This window comes from Carcharodon carcharias, chromosome 7 (assembly GCF_017639515.1).
Source record: "Carcharodon carcharias isolate sCarCar2 chromosome 7, sCarCar2.pri, whole genome shotgun sequence".
NCBI classification, from domain to species: Eukaryota; Metazoa; Chordata; class Chondrichthyes; order Lamniformes; family Lamnidae; genus Carcharodon; species Carcharodon carcharias.
Window position 1 is genome coordinate 13235196 of NC_054473.1, and position 21603 is coordinate 13256798.

Here is a 21603-nt window from a genome sequence, read left to right on the forward strand (position 1 = left end):
GAAGAGGAAGGGGAAGGGAGGGGGAAAGGAAGTGGAGGAGAGAGGGGGAATGGGGAGGGGAGGAGGAGGAGGGAGAGGGGAGAGGGAGGGAGGCGGAGGTGGGAGAGGGAGGGAGGCGGAGGGGGAAGAGGGAGGGAGGGGCAAGAGGGTGAAGGGAAGGGGAGGGGAAGAGGAAGGGGGACGAGGGAGGGAGATGGGGGAGCGGGAGGAGGGAGAGGGAAGGGGGAGGGGAGGAGGAGGAGGGAGGGGGAAGAGGGAGGAGGGAGGAGGGAGGGGGAAGGGGGGAGAGATAGAGAGGGAGGGGGAAGAGGGAGGGAGGGGATGGGGGAAGAGGGAGGGAGGGGGTGGAGGGAGGGAGGGGGAAGAGGGACAGAGGGGGAGGGGGAAGAGGGAGGGAGGGGGAAGAGGAAGGGAGGGGGAAGGGGAAGAGGGAGGGGAGGGGAAGGGGAGGGGGAAGAGGGAGGGAGGGGGAGGGGGAAGAGGGAGGGAGGGGGAGGGGAGGGGGAAGAGGGAGGGAGGGGAAGAGGGATGTGTGAGGGGGAAGAGGAAGGGGAAGGGAGGGGGAAAGGAAGTGGAGGAGGGAGGGGGAATGGGGAGGGGAGGAGGAGGAGGGAGGGGGAAGAGGGGAGAGGGAGGGAGGCGGAGGGGGAAGAGGGAGGAGGGGCAAGAGGGTGGAGGGAAGGGGAGGGGAAGAGGAAGGGGGACGAGGGAGGGAGATGGGGGAGCGGGAGGAGGGAGAGGGAAGGGGGAGGGAGGGGGCAGGGGAGGGAGGGTGAGGGGAAGAGAGGGTGAGGGGAAGAGAGAGAGTGGGGAGGGGAAGAGGGAGGGAGTGATGGGGAAGAGGGAGGGGGAGTGAGGAGGGGGAAGAGGGAGGGAGTGGGGAGGGGGAAGAGGGAAGGAGGGGGAAGAGGGAGGGAGGGGAGGAGGTGGAGAGGGGGAATAGGGAGGGAGGGGGTAGAGGGGGAGGAAGGGAGGGGGGAAGAGGGAGGGAGTGGGGAGGGGAAGAGGGAGGGAGTGGGGAAGGGGAAGAAGGAGGGAGGGAGAATAAGGAGGGGGAAGGGAAGGGGGAAGTGGGAAAGACGGGGAGAGGGAGGGAGGGGGAAGTGGGGGAGGGAGGGGGAGTGGGGAGGGGGAAGAGGAATGGAGGGGGAGGGGGAAGAGGAGGGAGAATAAGGAGGGGGAAGGGAAGGGGGAAGTGGGAAAGACGGGGAGAGGAGGGAGGGGGAAGTGGGGGAGGGAGGGGGAGTGGGGAGGGGGAAGAGGAATGGAGGGGGAGGGGGAAGAGGGGGGAGGGGAAGAGGGAAGGGAAAGAGGGAGGGAGGGGGGAGGGGGAAGAGGGAGGGGAAAGAAGGACGGGGCAGGGAGGGGGAAGAAGGAGGGGGCAGGGAGGGGTAAGAAGGCGGGAGTGGGTAGTGGGAGGGAGGGGGAAGAGGGCGGGGGGGGAGGGGGAAGAGGGCGGGAGGGGGAGGGGGAAGAGGGAGGGAGGGGGTAGAGGGCGGGAGGGGGAGGGGAAAGAGGGAGGGGTGGCAGGGGAAGAGGGAGGGAGAGGAAGGAGGGGCAAGAGGGAGGGAGGGAAGGGGTGAAGAGGGAGTGGGAAAGCGGGATGGAGGGAGCAAGAGGGAGGAGTGAGGGGGAAGAGGAAGAGGGAGGGAGAGGTAGGGGAAGAGGGAGGGGGAAGAGGGAGGGAAGGGGAAGGGGTAGAGGGAAGGAGGGAGAGGAAGAGGGAGGGAGGGGGATGTGGGAGAGGGAGGGTAGGGGAAGAGGGAGCGAGGGGGAGTGAGGAGGGGGAAGAGAGAGGGAGTGGGGAGGAGGGAGAGGGAAGGAGGGGGAGGGGGAAGAGGGAGGGAGGGGGAAGAGGGCGAGGGAGGGAGTGGGGAGGGGAAGAGGGAGGGAGGGAGAATAAGGAGGGGGAAGGGAAGGGGGAAGTGGGAAAGAGGGGGAGGGGGAGAGGGAGGGAGGGGGAAGTGGGCTGGGGATGGGGAAGAGGAATGGAGGGGGAAGATGGAGGGGGAGGGGGGGGAGGAAGGGAGGGGGAAGCAGGAGGGAGGGGGAGGGGGAAGAAGGACGGGGCAGGGAGGGGGAAGAAGGGTGGGCAGGGAGGGGGAAGAGGGCGGGAGTGAGTAGAGGGAGGGAGGGGGTAGAGAGCGGGAGGGGGAGGGGGAAGAGGGAGGGAGGGAGGGGGTAGAGGGCGGGAGGGGGAAGGGAAGAGGGAGGGAGGGGCGGCAGGGGAAGAGGGCAGGGAGGGACGGGGAGGGGGAAGAGGGGTGGGAGGGGGAAGAGGGGTGGGAGGGGGAAGAGGGAGGGAGGGAAGGGGTGAAGAGGGAGGGAGGGGGAAAGAGGGAGGGAGGGGGAAGAGGGAGGGAGGGGTAGGGGAAGAGGGAGGGAAGGGGAAGAGGGAGGGAGGGGAGGGGGAAGAGGGATGGGGAGGGAGGGGGAAGGAGGGAGGGATGGGGAAGAGCGAGGGGGAAGAGGGCGGGAGGGGGAGGGGGAAGAGGAGTGGGGAGGGGGAAGAGGGATGGAGGGGGAGGGGCAAGATGGAGGGAGGGGGAGGAGATGGAGAGGGGGAAGAGGGAGGGAGGGGGAAGAGGGAGGGAAGGGGAAGAGGGGGGAAGGGAGGGAGTGGAGAGGGGGAAGAGGGAGGGGGAAGAGGGAGGGATGGGGAAGGGAAGGGGGAAGTGGGAAAGAGGGGGAGGGGGAGAGGGAGGGAGGGGGAAGAGGGAGGGAGGGAGTAGAGGGCGGGAGGGGGAGGGAGAAGAGGGAGGGAGGGGTAGGAGGGGAAGAGGGAGGGAGGGGGAAGAGGGATGTGGGAGAGGGAGGGAAGGGGAAGAGGGAGGGAGGGGGAAGAGGGATGTGGGAGAGGGAGGGAAGGGGAAGAGGGAGGGGGAAGGGGAGGGAGGGGGAAGAGGGATGTGGGAGAGGGAGGGAAGGGGAAGAGGGAGGGAGGGGGAAGAGGAAGGGGGGAAGTGAGGGAGGGGAAGGGGAAGAGGGAGGGAGGGAAGGGGGAAGAGAGAGAGAGGGGGAAGGGGGAGAGAGGGGGAAGAGGGAGGGGAAGGGGAAAGAGGGAGGGAAGGGGGGAGGAAGGGGGAAGAGGGAGGGGAGGGGGAGGGAGGGAGGGGGAAGGGGGAGGGGGAGGGAGGGAGGGGGAAGAGGGAGGGGAGGGAGGGAGGGGGAGTGAAGGGGATGAGGGAGGGGGAAGAGGGAGCGGGGAGGGGGAACAGGGAGGGAGGGGGAAGGGGGGAAGAGGGATGTGGGAGAGGGAGGGGAAGAAGGGGGAAGGGAGGAGGGAGGGGGAAAGGAAGTGGAGGAGGGAGGGGGAAGAGGGAGGGAGGGGGAAGGGGAAAGAGGGAGGGGAGGGGGATGGGGGAGGGGAGGGAGGGGGAAGAGGGAGGGGGAGGGGGAAGAGAGAGGGAGGGGGAAGAGGGATGTGGGAGAGGGAGGGGGAAGAGGGAAGGAAGGGGAAGAGGGAGGGGGAAGAGGGAGGGAGGGGGAAAAGGAAGAGGGGAAGGAGGGGGAAAGGGTGGAGGGGGAAGGGGGAGGGGAGGAGGAGGGAGAGGGGAAGAAGAGGGGTAGGAGGGAGGGGGAAGGGGAGGGAGGGGAAGAGGGAGGAAGGGGGAGAGTGAGGGGGAAGAAGAGGGGTAGGAGGGAGGTGGACGGAGGGGGAAGAGGGAGGAAGGGAGAAGAGGGAAGGAGGATAGTGGGAAAAGGGAGGGAGAGGGGGAAGAGGGAGGGAGAGGGGGAAGAGGAAGGGAGAGGGGGAAGAGGGAGGGAGGGGGAAGAGGGAAGTGGAGGGAGGGGGAAGAGGGAGGGGGAAGAGGGAGGGAGGGATGGGGAAGAGGGAGGAGGAAGAGGGAGGGAGAAGGGGAGGGAGGGGGAAGAGGGGGAGTGAGGAGGGGAAGAGGGAGGGAGTGGGGAGGGGAAGAGGGAGGGAGTGGGGAGGGGGAAGAGGGAGGGGCAAGATGGAGGGAGGGGGAGGAGGTGGAGAGGGGGAAGAGGGAGGGAGGGGAAGAGGGAGGGAAGGGGAAGAGGGAGGGAGTGGGGAGGGGAAGAGGGAGGGAGGGGGAAGTGGGAAAGAGGCGGAGGGGGAGAGGGAGGGGAAGAGGGAGGGAGTGGGGAGGGGGAAGAGGAAGGGGGAGGGGAAGAGGGAGGGAGGGGGGAAGGGGAGGAAGAGGGATGTGGGAGAGGGAGGGGAAGAAGGGGGAAGGGAGGAGGGAGGGGGAAAGGGAGTGGAGGAGGGAGGGGGAAGAGAGGGAGGGGGAAGAGAGAGAGAGGGAGGGGGAAGAGGGATGTGGGAGAGGGAGGGGGAAGAGGGAGGGAAGGGGAAGAGGGAGGGGGGAGAGGGAGGGAGGGGGAAGAGGAAGAGGGGAAGGGAGGGGGAAGGGGGAGGGGAGGAGGAGGGAGAGGGGAAGAAGAGGGGTAGGAGATAAGGGGAGGGGGAAGGGGGAGGGAGGGGAAGAGGGAGGAAGGGGGAGAGTGAGGGGGAAGAAGAGGGGGAAGGGAGAAGAGGGAAGGAGGATAGTGGGAAAAGGGAGGGAGAGGGGGAAGAGTGATGGAGAGGGGGAAGAGGAAGGGAGGGGGGAAGAGGGAGGGAGGGAGGGGGAAGAGGGAAGGGGAGGGAGGGGGAAGGGGAGGGAGGGGGAAGAGGGAGGGAGGGATGGGGAAGAGCGAGGAGGAAGAGGGAGGGGGAAGGGGAGGGAGGGGGAAGAGGGGGTGAGGAGGGGGAAGAGGGAGGGAGTGGGGAGGGGGAAGAGGGAGGGGCGAGATGGAGGGAGGGGGAGGAGGTGGAGAGGGGGAAGAGGGAGGGAGGGGGAAGAGGGGGAGGGGGGGAAGGGAGGGAGTGGGGAGGGGGAAGATGAAGTGGGGGAGGGGGAAGAGGGAGGGAGTGGGGAGGGGACGAGGGAGGGAGGGGGAAGAGGGAAAGAGGGGGAGAGGGGAGAGGGGAAGAGGAAGGAGGTGGAAGAGGGAGGGAGGGGGTAGAAGGCAGGAGGGGGAAGGAGAAGAGGGAGGGAGCGGTAGAGGGTGGGAGGGGGAGGGAGGGGGTAGAGGGCGGTGGGGGAGGGGTAAGAGGGAGTGAGGGGTGGGAGGGGAAGAGGGAGGGGAGGGACAGGGAGGGGGAATGGATGGAGGGGGAAGAGGGAGGGTGGGGGAAAAGGGAGGGGCAAGAGGGAGGCGAGGGAGGGGGAAGAGGGAGGGAAGGGGTGAAGGGGGGGAGGGAGGGGGAAGAGGGTGGGAGGGAGGAGGAAGTGGGAGGGAAGGGGTGAAGAGGGAGGGAAGGGAGGGGTAAGGGCAGGGAGGAGGAATGGGGAGGGAGGGGGAAGAGGGAGGTGAGGGAAGGGGTGAAGAGGGAGGGGAGGGAATTGGGGAAAAGGGGAGGGAAGGGGAAGAGTGAGGGGAAGAGGGAGGTAAGGGGGGAAGAGGGGGAGGGGCTAAGAGGGGGAGTGTGGAAGAGCGGGAGAAGGGGTGGGAAGGGGGGGGGAAGAGGGACGGGGGCAAGCGGAGGGGGGAGGGAGGGTTTGAAGCGGTGGGAAGAGGGAGGGAGGGAGAAGAGGGAGGTGGGAAGAGGGAGGGAGCAGAGGAGGGAGTGGGAGGGAAGAGAGGGGGAGGGAGGGGTGAAGGGAGAGGGAAGAGTGAGGGGGCAGTGGGAGGGAAGAGAGGGGGAGGGGGAAGAGGGAGGGAAGAGAGAGGGAGGGGAGGGAAGAGCAGGGGGAATGGAAGAAGGGGGAGGGAGGGAAAGAGTGATGGAGAGGGGGAGGGAGGGAAGGGGAGGGAATGAGGGAAGATGGAGGGATAGGGAAGAGTGGGAACAGGGAGGGGAAGGAAGAGTGGGTGAAGGGGAGGGGGCGGGAGAGGGAAGATTGAGAGGGAGTAAAGAGTAACGGGGAGGGGTAGGGTAGGGAAGAGTGATGGGGTGAGGGAAGAGTAAGGAGAGGGAGGGCTAAGAGGGGGACGGTGGGGGTATTGGGGGAAGAGGGGGAGGGAGGGGGTAGTGGGGAAGAGGGGGAGGGTTGGGGATAGTGGGGGAAGAGGGGGAGGGATGGGGTAGAGGGGAGGGAGGGGGGAAGAGGGGGAGGGAAGTGATGGGGAGGTGGGAAGAGTGGGGACAGGGAGTGGAGGGAAGAGTGGGTGAAGGGGAGGGGGAGGGAAGACTGAGAGGGAGGGAAGAGTGAGGGGCGGGGAGGGAAGAGTGATGGAGGTAGGGGCGGGGGAGGGAAGATTGAGGGAGGTAGGGGCGGGGGAGGGAAGATTGAGGGGGACGGGAGGGAGAGGGAAGGGAGGGGAAGGGAAGAGTAAAGAGGAGGGGAGGGAAGAGTGAGGAGGAGGGAAGAGTGAGGGAGAGAGAAAGGTGTTTAGGGGAGTTAGAGGGGAGGGGAGTGAGCGGAGTGGAGGGGAGAGAAGAGTGACGGGGAGGGAAGAGTGGTGGGGAGGGAAGGAGGGAGGGAAGAGTGAGGGGAGGGGGAGGCAAGAGTGGAATGGGGAGGGAAGAGTAACAGGGAGGGGATGGGTAGAGGGAGGGAAGAGTGACAGGGAGGGGGAGGGGGGAAGAGTGAGTGGGAGGAAGGGGGTTAGAGGTAGAGGGGAGGGAAGGGAGAGGGAGGGAGGGAAGAGGGAGGGGGATGGTGGAGGGAAGATTGGGGGAGGGAAGAGTGATGGGGAGGGAGGACGGTAGGGGAGGGGAGGGGGAGAGAAGAGTGAGGGGGAGGGGAGACGAAGGGGAGGGAAGAGTGGGGAGGGGAATGGGTGGGTAGAGTGAGGGGGTGGCGAGGGGGAGGGATGAGTGAGGTGGAGGGAAGAGTGAGGGGGCGCGGGGAAGGGTGGGGCACTGGAGGGAGAGGAGGGGTGAAGGGAGGGGTAGGTAGGAGAGGGGGTAACAGGGAGTAGGGGAGTGTGTAGGAGTGTGGTAAGGGGGGTAGGGGAGTTGGGAGGTGGAGGGGGAAGAGAGGGGTAAGGGAAGGGTAGGGTAAGGGAGGAGAATAGGGGAGGGAGGCGGAGGGGGTGTAGGGGAGGGAGGGGTAGAGGAGAAAGGGAGAGCAGGGAAGGGAGAGAGAGGGGGAGGGAGAGGGAGGGATGGAGAGGGTTAGGGGAGGGAGAGAGGGGGGAGGTAAGGGTAGGGAGGGGGAGGGAGCGGTACGGGAGAGAGAAGTAGTATAGGGGAGGGAGAAGTTGGGAGGGGATACGGAGGGGTGGGGGGAGGGACAAGGAGGGGCGGGGAGAGGAAGAGGAGGGAGTGAAGGAGAGGAGGGGGAGAGTGCGGGAAGGGGTGGGGTGAGGGACAGGAGGAGTGTGGGGGAAGAAGGTGAGGGGGTGAGGGAGGCGATGTTAGATGGAGTGGAGGTAGGGGATCATGGAGGAAAGAGGAGGGGTGGGGTGACACGGAGGGGCGGGGGGAGGAGTGGGGTAGGGGGTGAGGGAACGGTGTTGGGGGGAAGAGGGTGGGTAGGGGAGTAGTCTCAGATGATGGGAGAGTTGGGGGAGGGGAGGTGGTGGAGAGAGGAGGAGGAGTCGGAGGAGGGGGGGATGGGAGGGGTGGGGGTAGAGGGATATGGGAGAGTGAAGGGTGGATTATCGGTGTTCGGGAAATGGGTGGGGAGGTGAGGATGAGCGATAGGGGATTAGGGAACCGGGGGGGTGGTGGACAGCGAGGTCAGGGGAGGGTGAGGGCGTTAGGGAAATGGGGGAGGGGTTGGGTGGAGGCGTGGCGGGAGGTGGGGAAATGGAGAAGGCAGGTGTGAAAGGTTAGGAAGCCGGATGGGGGAATGAGGGAGGGGGTTAGAGTGGAGGGAGGGTGTCGTGAGTGCGAGGGGGATGGTGTAGGGAGTTGAGGGTTTGGGAAGGAGGGTCTTCTTATTTTTATTCATTCATGGGATTGAACATCGCTGGCAAGGCCGGTAATTTTTCCCGCAAGTATACCCTTTTTGTTAAATTTGTAAAGCCACATTACATAAGAGTTCAAATGTAGCATAATGTTAAGTTTCTTTCAGTTCGGTGCGTGACACCCTGAGGTGCTTCTCTGCTCTTATAATTGCAGATTATGTTTACAATATTAATTTTAGGTGAAACATACAGCTCGAGGGCTCTTACATGATATCAAACCCCTCAGTGTACTATAGTGGGAAGGCCTTTTCACATGACGCTTCTGCAGCGGCTGCCCCAAGCTTAATGCGTCCCTCAGCACGGTACACGGTCCTGAAGCTTGGAACGTGCCAGCTTGCAACACTCGATCATTGGCAGCTCCTTTGCACTGGAAGACCAGCAAGTTTTGGGCAGACCAAAGAGCGTCGTTCACTGAGTAGATGGTTCCCCCCCCCAGCTGCAGGTGATAGTTATCGACCAGAATTTATCGCCCATCCCTAATTCAGAGGGTTGCACTGAAGCCACCTTGCACCACTGCAGTCTGCATGATGAAAGTGTTCTCAAGAGTGCAGTTTGGACTGATAGTTCTTTTCGTAATGGATTTGCGACAATTAAGTTGCTTGCTAGGCCATTTGAGGACAAAAACAGAAACAGAAATACCTGGAAAAAACTCAGCAGGTCTGGCAGCATCGGCGGAGGAGAGCGCAGTTGACGTTTCAAGTCCTCATGACCCTTCAACAGAACTAAGTAAAAATAGGAAAGGGGTGAAATCTCCACCTATTACTGGCTGCTTGTCCCAACAACTCCCCCCCCCCCCCCCCCCCCCCCCCCCCCCCCCCCCCCCCCCCCCCCCCCCCCCCCCCCCCCCCCCCCCCCCCCCCGCCTCCAGGTGTGATAAAGGCCTTTGCTTCAAAGGCTCCCCTTACAATATGTTTGAAATGGGCTTTTGACAGGAAAAAAAACAGACTTTTTCAAGAACATGATTGAAAAAGAATCCTTTCCAAATTATAGTTTTGTTGCTTCTAAAGCTAGAACAGAATAAAAGCGGATGAACATTCTTTGTGTAGATCATGCTTAGGGTGTTTATGCACCAGTTATCAATCTGTACTAGAGGAATTGAACGTCTTCAATCTGCTGCATTACAATGTTATGCATTCTTGGGACGTGTTTGGACCAAAGCAGGATGACCTGGAACGATATCACCTTTTCCTTTTTCAGACACTGCTGAACCTCCTTTCACTGTATTTTACTTAAGTTCTTGTTTCTAGTATATTCTTTGGTCCCTTTATTCCGCTTGTCGTGGCACTGTCGCCCCTCCATCCTGTCCTAGATGCCTCCTTGTTGAAGCGCTTGTGACAGTCGGCCTCCGACGTCTTGCACGAGTAGCCGGTGCTGTCGTGAGTCCTGATATGACCAAAGGCGGGGGGAAATTGCAACAAAGCCAACCCTGTCCTGTTGTTAAACAGATTATTGGGGTTTGACTTATCTATATTCCTTGGAATATTGAATCTCTCAGAGCCTTTCATTCTGTCATCATTCTTTAAATTTATGGGTCTCAATCCAAAGTGCCGATCATTTTCCAGCTCTGTTCAAGCCAGGTGAAGTTACTGGGGCCAGCACCTCTCCAGTTGTTGGGGCTGGTTATGCTGCACTGCCAAGTCAGAACACCAGAGAGTGCCAGAGCCCCATAGAAGCGTGGTCACTGACGACATGCGACAGAAAATCTGCATCCACAAGCAGAGAATATCTTCAATCTACTGCATTACAACGTTTTATTTTTGGGAAACGTCCAAAATGTTTGGAACAAAACAAGACGACCAGGAAAAGTTCTAGCTTTTTCTAAATACTGCTAGCCCCCTTGTAGATAGGCAGCAAGCATATTACTAGCAGGGGTGACAATTTATCAGTGTTAATGAGTTCTGGCAGTTCAGAAGTATAGCAGCCCTTGATGTCTGGCTCAGTACATTCCCCAGCACGAACTGGCAGTTAGTTTTCACAGAGGCAGGTAGGAGTTGGAGTTAGTATCCTGAATCTTAATGTTCATTCTTGGGATTTGGGCGTCACTGGCAGTGTTGAACAGAGCTTCTCGGATCTTGGGGTGCATAAGCAGAGAGACTGAACACATCCCAGGAGGCGATAATAAGGACTGGTATGGGCACAGTCCATCTGGAAAGTGGACAAGAAGGCAGATGGGATACTTTCCTTCATTAGCCAAAGCATAGAACATAAACAGGAAGTTTTATGCCTGAACGTTATGAAACATGACTGGGGCTACAGCTAGAGTACAGCGTACAGTTCTGACCACCATGTTACAGGAAGGATATGATCACACTGGAGAGGTTACAGAGGAGATTTACGAGGATTTTGCTAGGAATGGAGATTTTTAGCTATACAGGAAAATTGGATAGGCTGGAGTCGTTTCCTTTGGAACAGAGGAGGCTGAGGGAAGATTTCATTGAGGCGTATAAAATTCTGAGGGCCCAGATAGAGAGGACGGGGGAAGCACCTATTTCAATAGCAGAGAGGTCAATAACCAGGGACATAGATTTAAAGTAATTGGCAGAAGAATTAAAGGGGAGTTGAGGAGAATTTGTCTTCACCCAGAGGGTGGTGGGGATCTGGAACTCACTGCCTGAAGAGTTGCTGGTGGCAGAAACCCTCAATGCACATGAAAAAACCACTTGGATATGCACTTGAAGCTACAAGGGTTACAGACCAGGAGCTGGAAAGTGGCATTAGGCTGCTTGGAATTTTTTTTTTGGCTGGCACAGGCATGAAGGGCCGATTGGCCTCCTCCTGTGCCATAAGTGTTCTAAATTTTTACTGTGAACAGTTCTGGTCAACGCATGATAGGCCATGGAAGAAACCAAACTGTTACCTTCCTTAGTGCTATAGGTGAAGAGCCTGAAGTATGGGGGCAAACTTAATTGAGGTGCGGGGTCAATATTGCCATGAGGACTGTTTGGCACAAGGCAGAAGCACAAGGACAGGCAGGCATTTTAGATTTAACTATTTTATGCAGCGAGGAGGTGAATGTATGGAACAGACTCTTCAGGGAGACAGACTTCTTTTTGCAAAAATATACTCGTAAAATATTTTCGACCACATTCCAAACCATTTCAAAATCACCATTACAAAAGTACAATCAGGTTCAACTTTTACAACATGTATCACAAGGTGCATCAGTACAAACAATGAATATTACAATCATTTGCAGACATTCATTTTGAGCTGTACAGCCTGAGGGGCTCTACACAGTTCCCAGTCCCTCGGTGCACTGTGGCAGAAAGGTCTTAGACAGACATTGGTGGGGGTGGCGGGGGGGGGGGAAGAAACAATTGCATAGATTGCTGATTGAGCAGGATTACATTTGGAACTAGCCCATTTTGATTGCAGTGTTCTTTCAGGCCTATATTTTCCCATGTTCCACCTAATATCATTTGTAGGGAGTCAAAACATAAAGTTACAGGCTGAGTTTGATTGAGACATCTGGATATTCCACAGATGTAAAGTACATTTTAGAATAATAATGATGGGATTCAAAATTCAATTTTGACCCTTTCAAAATGTACCTAAAAGACTAATGCAGCCTGGGACAAAACATTATCTGATTGGAGCTACTTCTGTGGTTCTTAATTGTGTTCTGTGTTGAATTAACTCACTTGGCAGAGAATATTGAAACTGAAACAGCCACAGGAAATATGGGTTGGGCGGGGGGTGGTGTGGGGAGTGCAGATGTAACATGAAGAAGATGGGTGGTAAGATAAAGAAGCTACACAAAATGGAGAGAAGAGGGAAATGAGAAAAAGAGGGAGGAAAGAAAGATGCAGGGAAAGTGTGTGAACGGTGAGCAGGAGAGAGGAGATTTAAGAGATAAAGAGTGCGTGAGAGGGTGTGAGAGAGAGTGAGATGGGGCGAAAGAGGAAAACAGTCAAAGGAAGAGAAATTGGAGACTAGGAGAATGAGAGAGAGGGAGGAGGAGAGGAGACAGAGAGGGAGCGAAGAGAGACAGGGAGCGAAAGATGAGCGAGAAGCAGAGGGAGTGAGGCTTGTGGAGTCAGATTTGACAGAGCATTCATTGTTACGAGGGGTCTGGACAGACCTAATAGGGAGAAACTGTTCCTATTGGTGGAAAGGTCAAGGAGCGGAGGACATGAATTTAAAGTGTTTGAAAGGAGATGCAAGGGAAAACATTTTTATGCAGCGAGTGGTTAGGATTCGGCTGCGCGTGTGGCTGGGGCAGATTCAATCATGGCTTACAATCGGGAATTGGATGAGCACATGAAGGGAAACAATTTTGCAGGGCTATGGGGAAAGGACAGGGGAATGGGATTAGCTGATTTTCTCTTGCACAGAACTGGTAGGGACATGATGGGCCGAATGGTCTCCTGTGTTGTAACCATTCTATGATTCCATGGGGGAAAAAAAGAAAAGAGGTATTATTATTTAGCTCATTAACAGCTGGATTTTCCATTTTGCAGAGCTAGCTGTTATAATTTGGGGTGGGGTGGGTTTTGTGCATTTGAATGGGTTTGCTAATATTTTACATGTGCTTCCAGGGAGAAATAGAGCAGGAAGCCTGGCCTTTGCGGGGAAAGGAAATGTCAGTGGGTGCTTAGGATGATGTTAATAGTGAGAGCACACAGCGCAAGAGAATATATCCAGGGTTATGGTTCAGGGATCCTCGCTTTAACAGAGTCAGGGTCATAAGAAGAAGCCTCAATGTACCAAAGCTTATAGTGCGTGTAGCTAACCAGCATTGCAATAAATAGGGTATGCAGAATTGCTTTCACTATGTCTCTGTGGCGCAATCGGTTAGCGCGTTCGGCTGTTAACCGAAAGGTTGGTGGTTCGAGCCCACCCAGGGACGGCTATTTTATGAGCTGATTTTATTAGATAAATGAGCAACTCTTCAATTAACGTATTTTTTTGTGTGCCTTAGACCTGCTTGGATTAGATTCACTCCAATCCGTTTCTAAACGCGTCCTCAAACAGCTGCTTTTTCGCTTCCCCTTCTATTATGCTTATGTTTTTTGCAACAAAATATTTATCATCTTGAAACAGGAAAAGAAGAAATCCTCCTACCAGCCACTTAAAGATACATTTAAGTAGTTCTGCTCTTCAAGACGTAATTACCTTACTTTCGTTATTTATTTACACGTTTTAAGATAAAACATATTTTGCAATTTAACACAATTCGATTGTTCATTTATATATAACTGAAGCACACCTTTTTAAGAAGTTTTTTTTATTGAAGTAGTTTTCTGTTTAAAGCTGGGATAAAGCTTAAGGGGGAATAGTTGGACGGAATGTGATTTCTCAATAAAGAACCTGAAACTTGAAAAATGTCTTCAAATCACCTTGAGAAAAACAACTTAACATTTTTCTGATTGGAAGAATGGAGTTTATAAAAGACACATCGAAGCTTTTCTGTAAGCGGATTTGTTAACAGCCAGAAATTTCCATTCCACGTCCTCATGTTTGCATGAGATTGTCCCCCAGTAAGGACCTTCCTCAGTGACTGGAGAACAGAACATTAACGCAGATTAAAGATTCGATGAACACATTGCTCAACTTGGTTCTAAAGATTGAAAAAGAGGCGTACTTTTTATCTGCCGAAATAGCTCAGTTGGGAGAGCGTTAGACTGAAGATCTAAAGGTCCCTGGTTCGATCCCGGGTTTCGGCAGGGTGCTGTTTTCTTTACGTGTTACATTCTAATTTACTGAATGCGGAAATCCCACTATAGAACGCAGAGTTTGTGAAGCAAATTCAAGTAAATGGTTTCTGTGCCTCTAAAAACGGAGTTTTTGTTTTTGATACCCATTGAATATCATTTCTATTTCGAGGCGGGGGGAAGGGGGGTGGGGGCGGTGGTGGGTTTCATCGTGGATGCAGAAAGTAGGACAAAAAGACTGGGTGGTCGATTGAGCCAGAGAGGCGATGATGAAAGGTGGGAACTCTGGGGCATGTGCAAACGAAAAGTCAAAAACACCCTGCCGAAACCCGGGATTGAACCAGGGACCTTTAGATCTTCAGTCTAACGCTCTCCCAACTGAGCTATTTCGGCTGACATACGTACTGGAGCCAGAATAGGTTATGTGATTGTCGGTTTGAAAATAGTTCTAACCATGTGTCTTGTCCTTTCATCTCAAAGCACTGGACCTGTGCACCCAAAACAGGTTCGGTTGAGAAATTGTCAGAGGGAATTATCGCGGGTGTTCGATTTGTTGCAGTTTGTGTAACTTTGGCTGCTCAGAATGTTTCAACTGGTGTCGGTCTAGGCAGAGGAAGTGAGCAGAGAAGCTGGTGCAAAGGCTGAGTAGGGATAAGAAGGGGAAGGTGGGACGAAGGCACAAGGATGATGAAACAAGGGGGAAGATTAGCACGAGGCAAAAATCGGTGGAAAGATGAAAACGGAGACGCACCACCCCCAATGTGCCGAAACCCGGGATTGAACCAGGGACCTTTAGATCTTCAGTCTAACGCTCTCCCAACTGAGCTATTTCGGCTGACAAGTAACCTTCACATTTCATCTGATATTCTCCTGTCATGTCAAGGCTTTTTCTCTCACTATTTTTGCTGCTTCACCTGTTGAGTATTTCCTGCATTTTCTGCTATTTTTCACGTTTGCGCCACACTCTTGTTTTTCCTGCCGCTTCTGTCCAGTCCCAGGACCGCAGGACACTTGGGCAGTTTCTCAACCAGCCCAGAGTATTCTTCCCTCCTTTCCTCGCCAAGTATACTCAGGAGCCATGCAAAATGTCTACCTGTATATCTTACACACTGCACACATCTTCAGCTTCTCCATCCTGATTAACTTGCACCTCTCCTCATCTTTTTCCTCCAGGGATCCCAGATCCATGCCCATCCATTCTCCCAAAGTTTCCACTTCCGCTTTCCTCCGATCAGGTTTCTGCCTTGCCAAAGGCACCTAAACATCCCTAACCAAACCCATGAATGGCATTCCCTTTGCCAGCTGCCATCATGATACATTATTCCTTCTTGTCCTCCTCAATATTTGCTCATCTTTCATTTTAATAACCCATCTCACACTATCTCCTATACTTATTCCACTATTACATTACCAGATGCATGCATTAACATAAAATATATATACACAAGTCCTTGGTATCAACAGAAATCACTCCAGTTCAGTATCCAGGTATTTTTTTTAAATGTCCCATTTTCCTTTAAGCTTCAAACTCTTGATAACTCACCTGCGAACAATATGTATAATACGTAGATTAAATAATAATCTGAAAAGCCTTGCACTTTTGTCATGAAATTTGTCCAAAAACTTCAAAGGATTATGGTCTGTATAAACAATTGTTTCTGATGAATTGTTTGCAACATAAATTTCAAAATGTTGCAATGCTAACACCAAACTCAAACTCTCTTTTTCAATTGTTGAAAATCTACTCTGTTGTACATTCAGCTTCTGTGAAAAATACCCAATCGGTTTTTCAATTCCAGCGTCATCTTTTTATAACAGTACAGCGCCAATGCCTATATCGCTTGCGTCAATGGCCAACTTGAATTTCTTGGCATAATTGGGTACTGCCAACACTGGTGTCGTGGTTAATACAGTTTTCAAACTATCGAATGACTTCTGACACTCCTGTGTCCATTGAAATTTCTTGTTCTTTTTTAATAGTTCAGCCAGTGGAGCAACCACTTGGTTAAAATTTGGTACAAATTTCCGGTAAAACCCACTCACGCCCAGAAATCTCAAAACTTCTCATTTTGTTTCAGGCACTGGGAAATCCACAATAGCCTTGACTTCCTCACCTCTCAGAGCCACCTTACCATGTCCAATGGTATGGCCTAGATACATAACTTGCACTTTTGCAAAGTCACTTTTAGCCAAGTTCATCACCAAATTAGCTTCTTGTACTCGAGTAAATAATAAGCTGTAAATGCTAGTCCCACATCTGACTGAAAATGATTAGATCATCAATATAAACCTCACAATTGCTGAGACCTGCAATTACTTTGTCAGTCTTTGAAATTTCATAGGTGCATTCTTCATAACAAATAGCATGACTTTAAACTGATATAGTCCACTTTGTGTTACAAAAGCTGATATCTCCTTTGCTCTCTCTGACAACAGTACCTTTTTGCAAGTCAACCTTTGTGATAAATTCCAATTGTCCCACTTTCTCAATGCAATCCTCCAACTGTGGTATCCACTTTTGTCAGCGCATTCACCTTTCAATAATCCACACACAGTCTTTGTGTTCCACCCGGTTTCATTACCAGTACAATAGGCGAGCTCCAGTTACTGCAACTGGACTCAATTATACCATTTTAATGCATGAAATCAATTTATTTTTGTACTTGTGATAACTTTGCCAGATTTAATCTATAAGGTTGCTGCTTTATTGAAGATGATATTCATATGCATACATCATGTAAAGCTAAATGTGTCTTTCCCAACTTATTTCCACAAATAGGTTTGTGTGACTGCAATAGCTTTTACAAATCACGTTGACGCTTGGAAGGTAACTCAATATTTCATTTCAATTTTCAAGTACCCCCTCATTATCCAATTTGATTGGAGGAAAATCAATTTCAGAGTCCTGCACTTCTACCTCTTTCTCATCATCCACCATTACTAACATCTCTTTTTGTTCCTCTTCCCTGTCAAAGTACTTTTTAAGCATATTTACAAGACACGCCCTTTGCTTCTTTCTCCTATCTGGAGTATTTATTAAATAATTTACTTCACTCAATTTCTTTTCAATCTTGTAAGGCCCACTAAATCTTGCATTTAGTGAATCACCTAGTACTGGTAACAAAACTAGTACTTTCTCTCTAGAAAAAAACTGCAAATTTTAGCCTTCTTATCTGCTTTCACTTTCATCACTTGCTGTGATATCTTTGAATGTTCCCTAGCCAGCTCACATGCTCAGTTCAATCTTTCCCTGAAATTTGATACATTATCCAGGAGAGTAGTTTCTGAATTTTGACCCAACAATTTCTCATGAATCAATTTCAGTGACCATAAACTGGTTCAAAAGGGCTAAAACCGGTCGATGCATTAGGAGCGTCTCTAATAGCAAATGACAAGAATGAATCTCTGTATCCTAATCCTGTGCATAATCGTGACTGTATGCTCTTATCATAGTTTTTAAAGTTTGGTGCCATCTTTCCAAAGCTCCTTGTGACTCAGGATGTTAAGCTGTTGATTTAAACTATTTTATCCCCAAATTGTCCATTACTTCCTTAAACAGCTGTGGCATGAAATTTGACCCCTGATCTGATTGTATTTCTTTGGGTAAACCATATTGTGTGAAAAATTTAATTAACTCCTCCACAATCTTCTTAGTTGTAATATTTCTTAAAGGTACCACTTCAGGAAACCTAGTCGATACATCCATTATTGTCAATAAATACAGATTTCCACTTTTAGCCTTAGGGAGGGGTCCTACACATCAATCATGACCCTGATAAAAGGTTCTTCAAATGCTGGTATTGGGATTAAAGGTGCTGGCCTAATCACTGCTTGTGGTTTTCTTGTTATTTGACATGTTGAACCGGTTCTACAGAATTTGACTACATCCCTATGCAATCCTGGTTAAAAAAAAAACCTCTGCATCTTTTCTTGTGTTTTTCTAATTCCTGAATGTCCCTCCATTGGAAGTTCACGAGCAACCTTCAGAATCTCATTTCTATACCCTAATAGGATAGCAATCTGATGCACCTCCCTCCAGCTTTCATTTGCTGAGACATGATCTGACCTCATTTTCTCATCAAAGTTCCTTCCCGAAGATAATAACATACTGGAATACATTTTGCTTCGGTTTTTGATTAAGCATACTGATGTAACTGTTTTAATTGCAAATCATTATTCTGTAACTCCACTAATCTCTTTGAGTTAAATACTTCAACTGAACAGTCCTGCATTCCTTCCTCCTGAACAATGTTACCAAATACAGTGCCAGCTAATTCAAAACCTTCTTCTTGCCTTTGAACTGCCCTTCTTGTTCATTTTATTCTTCCCAGTGAGCCTTTGATTTTGATATAACATAATCAGAAAACAACCTAGGATGTTCCTTCTGTAACACCTCTGTTGAAAACACTTCTATAGGCTGCTCAACTACCATAGGCATCACCCACATTTGAGATCCAGCTATATCATTACCCAGGATAAATTGAACTCCTGCAATGGGCAATTTTTCCACCACTCCAACTATAACTTCTCCTGACTTCCATTTGCTCTTAAATTTACCTCCCAGAACAGAATAGATTTAGCTTCTCCATGAACCCCACTTACTATTACCTTCTCCTGCAATGCTCCCTTTGAACAACAAATATCACTATCCCACAACATTAAGGATTGACTAGCCCCTGTGTCTCTTAAAATTTTAACATCTTTACACATTCCATCCTGTACACATGGAAAGAATTTCTCTTCACATACAAAATCTTTAAATATTTCTACAGCCTGCTCCTCAGAATTCTCTTGAGTGAACTATGAACACATTCTGACTTCTTTGCCTTTCACTGATTCTCCCTGTTTCACCTGTACACAAACCATTGGTTTCTCCTGTGCCTGAACCTCAGAACCCACAGTACTTTTACTTCCAGAACTTTTCAGTACCCCAACTATTCATACAGATTTTTCCTGCAATCTCCAATGCACTGACTTTGCGTGCCCCAATTTATTACAATGAAAACACCTCCATTTTCAAATGCCACTTCTACCTTCAGCACCTTCCCTTTTATTCTGAGAAAAAACTTCCTGGGAATTTCCAGCTACCCCTTCCCTTCCCTGACTACCTATCTTCCTTTCACCTTCCCAATTTTTTTATCCTTTTCCAATTTGAAAGGGTGATGGGAAAAAGGTTTAGCTCCATGAACTAACTCATAATCATCAGCCATCTCTGCTGCTTGTCTTACGGAATCAGCCGTCTGTTCCTCCACATGAGTTCTCACTACCGAAGGGACTGAATCTTTAAATTCTTCAAAAGGAATGACTTCCCTAAGAGCTGCATAGGTTGTCTCTATTTCTAACACCTGAATCCACTGGTCAGAAGTGCTTTGTTTTACTCTTTCAAACTCAATATAAGTTTGCCCAGGCTGTTTTCTCATATTCCTAAATCTCTGCCTGTATGCTTCAGGTACCAACTCATATACACTCAAAATAGCTTTTTCCACCCGATCATAATTCACTGACATTTCTTCTGATAATGAAACATATACCTCATGAGCCCTACCTAACAACTTAGACTGTAATAATAACATCCAGTTTTCCTGTGGCCATTTCATCTGTTTAGTTAGCTTCTCACATGAAGTAAAGAATGCTTCAATGTATTTTTTCTCAAACTTTGGAAGAGCGTGTATAAATTTTAATATCTCCACGCTGAGTTCTATTCTAGAGATAAACCCTTCCTTGCCTACTGGCATCTCTTTTTTAACTGCCAACATTTTCAGTTGGAATTCTCTGTCTCTCTCTTACTCTTTCCTCCTTCTCCATCTCCACAATTTCTAATTCCCTTGCTTCTAATTCAAGCTTCTTCATTTGCAACTGAAGTCCCACTACCTCCAGCTGAGACTCACTAGTGTCAGGTTTCACTTCCAACTGTAGATGCTATGCTATACTTTTAACCATATCTGATTTCCTAGCACCCTCAGGTAACCCCAGATTTAACTTACCTGCCAACTCTGTTAGCTTGCAGTCGGTTATTTTCTCCAACCCAATCAGAATGATCTTTTCTGTCCCCTGACAAGACTTAGCAATTGCCAAAGCCACCTTACAGTCCCACCACTTCTAAAATACCAACTCCTGAACTCAAAGTGCCCCTCGTACACGTAACCTTGCGATCCACCAATTCCAAACCAATCAAGGAATTAGAAATATAATTTATCCCAACAAGAGCACCCAATTATTATGACCGAGCAGTTGGTAAAGCTGTTATTTTTTTAAAATCCCAGAAGGAAACTTTAAACAACTGTCATAACCTATAATTTTAAGTGTTATGTTTGAGATGCAACTCTAAATTCAAGAATCAGACCACCAGTTCCCAAGGGGTTTTATATTAAGCTAAATGAAACGTTTTATTAATTTACACAAGTTAAATATATGCAGACGGCTACAAATCACTACGATCATAAATTTAACAAATTGCCAAACTAATCTCCATTAAGGCAACAGCAACACATAGACTTAACCAGGCACCAGGCAAAGCATTTTTACCTAAGGAATTGAAAATGAGGTTTTTTCCACTTTGGTTCCTGTGGAGACAGTTGGAGGTTTACAGCTGCGTTTGATCTCACATTGCCTCTGCTCTACTCACCCAAAACGACTGTCTTGTTATACCTAACACAGCCAGCTGAATGTAAATTCTCATTGTATCACCAGCCTCTTTGAACTCCACCTCTCTAACAATAAAACTCTTTTCATTTTTATCAATTTTATTACTGATATAAACTGCTAACTAGGTGCCAGAATTCACCACACTGCTTGATGGTCCTATTCAAAGAAGGCAAATGCACTCCATCTCTCTGATATATCAAAACTAGTACACATCAAAGCACCCAGGTTTCATCCAATTAAGACACACGCACACACACACAACTTCCTCGCCCCGATTAACTTGCACCTCTCATCTTTTATTCCTACAAGACATCCCGGATACATACCCATCCATTCCCCAAAGTTTCCACTTCCGCAAGGTGGATGAAGGCACAAGGGTGACGAAGAAACAGAGAAGGCTGCGTGAGGCAAAACACAGCGAGCTGCTGGAAATACTCAAGCCAGTCAACGTAGTGTCTTCGGAAAGCCAGGATTCAAACAGCATATTTTAGCTCTTCGGTCTAACACTCTCCCAACAGAGTTAGTTCCAGCCGACGGCAGCAAATCTCTCGGGTCTCCTCCAACATCTCACTTCAGTTTCTGCCGCTTGTTCCCTAAATATTTCACCATCTTCCTTCCACATCTCATCTTGACATTCTCCTGCCACGTCAAGGCTTTTTCTCTCACCACCTTTGCTGCCTCGCCTGCTGAGTATTTCCTGCATTTTCTGCCGTTTTACACATCTGCATCATTTGCCTTGCTCCCCCCCCCCCCCCCCCCACCAAGGGCACCAAAACACCCATCAATGCTTTTTGTCACTTGCAGAATCGATCAGTACCGTGACTTGCTGAAGGGCCTCCCCCATTTTGCAGCTCTGGAAAGTTAAGATGGTGCAAAACTCGTCCTGTGGCCCTGACACACTCGCTGGCTCCGGGTCAGCACATTTTCAAGGGCAATTGGGGGGTGGGGGTGGGGTGAGGCAATTCAGCTGGAGTGAATGAGGTGAGGCAGAATGAAGTTTGTGAATGTGGGAATGAAAAGGTGGTGGTGAAAGGAGTTCTAAGAACATAAGAATTCTTTAACTGAACCATTCAGCCAGAATACATGATTGAATAATAGAGAGAGGAAAGGATCACAGGTGTTTGAAAAGTTGCAATTTGTGTATTATTTGTCTGAACAGTAGAGTTAGCGGAGTTAGCGGAAAAATGTTGCAGAGGAAATGAGAAGAGACGGTGGTGCAAAATCAGAGTAGGAGAAGGAAGGCACAAGGGTGAGGAAGAATCAGTGAAGGTTGCGTGAGGCAAAACACAGCGAGAGCAGTTGGAAGCATTCAACCACACCGTGCCGAAACCCGGGATTGAACCAGGGACCTTTAGATCTTCAGTCTAACGCTCTCCCAACTGAGCTATTTCGGCCCATGGTGACAGGGGTTTAGGCGCTCCTCCAATTTTTATCA

At 51.0% G+C, this 21603-nt stretch overlaps 5 non-coding genes across 5 annotated transcripts; 2 read left to right on the plus strand and 3 right to left on the minus strand.

Moving 5' to 3' along the window:
* The first annotated feature begins 12644 nt into the window (after positions 1-12644).
* trnan-guu lies at positions 12645-12718 on the plus strand. Its single transcript has one exon. It is a non-coding gene; the product is annotated as a tRNA-Asn (tRNA).
* A 744-nt stretch (positions 12719-13462) lies between these two features.
* Positions 13463-13535, plus strand: trnaf-gaa. Its single transcript has one exon. It is a non-coding gene; the product is annotated as a tRNA-Phe (tRNA).
* Positions 13536-13843: 308 nt separating this feature from the next.
* trnaf-gaa lies at positions 13844-13916 on the minus strand. The gene has a single exon. It is a non-coding gene; the product is annotated as a tRNA-Phe (tRNA).
* A 369-nt stretch (positions 13917-14285) lies between these two features.
* Positions 14286-14358, minus strand: trnaf-gaa. The gene has a single exon. It is a non-coding gene; the product is annotated as a tRNA-Phe (tRNA).
* Positions 14359-21489: 7131 nt separating this feature from the next.
* trnaf-gaa lies at positions 21490-21562 on the minus strand. Its single transcript has one exon. It is a non-coding gene; the product is annotated as a tRNA-Phe (tRNA).
* Between the last annotated feature and the right edge of the window lie 41 nt (positions 21563-21603).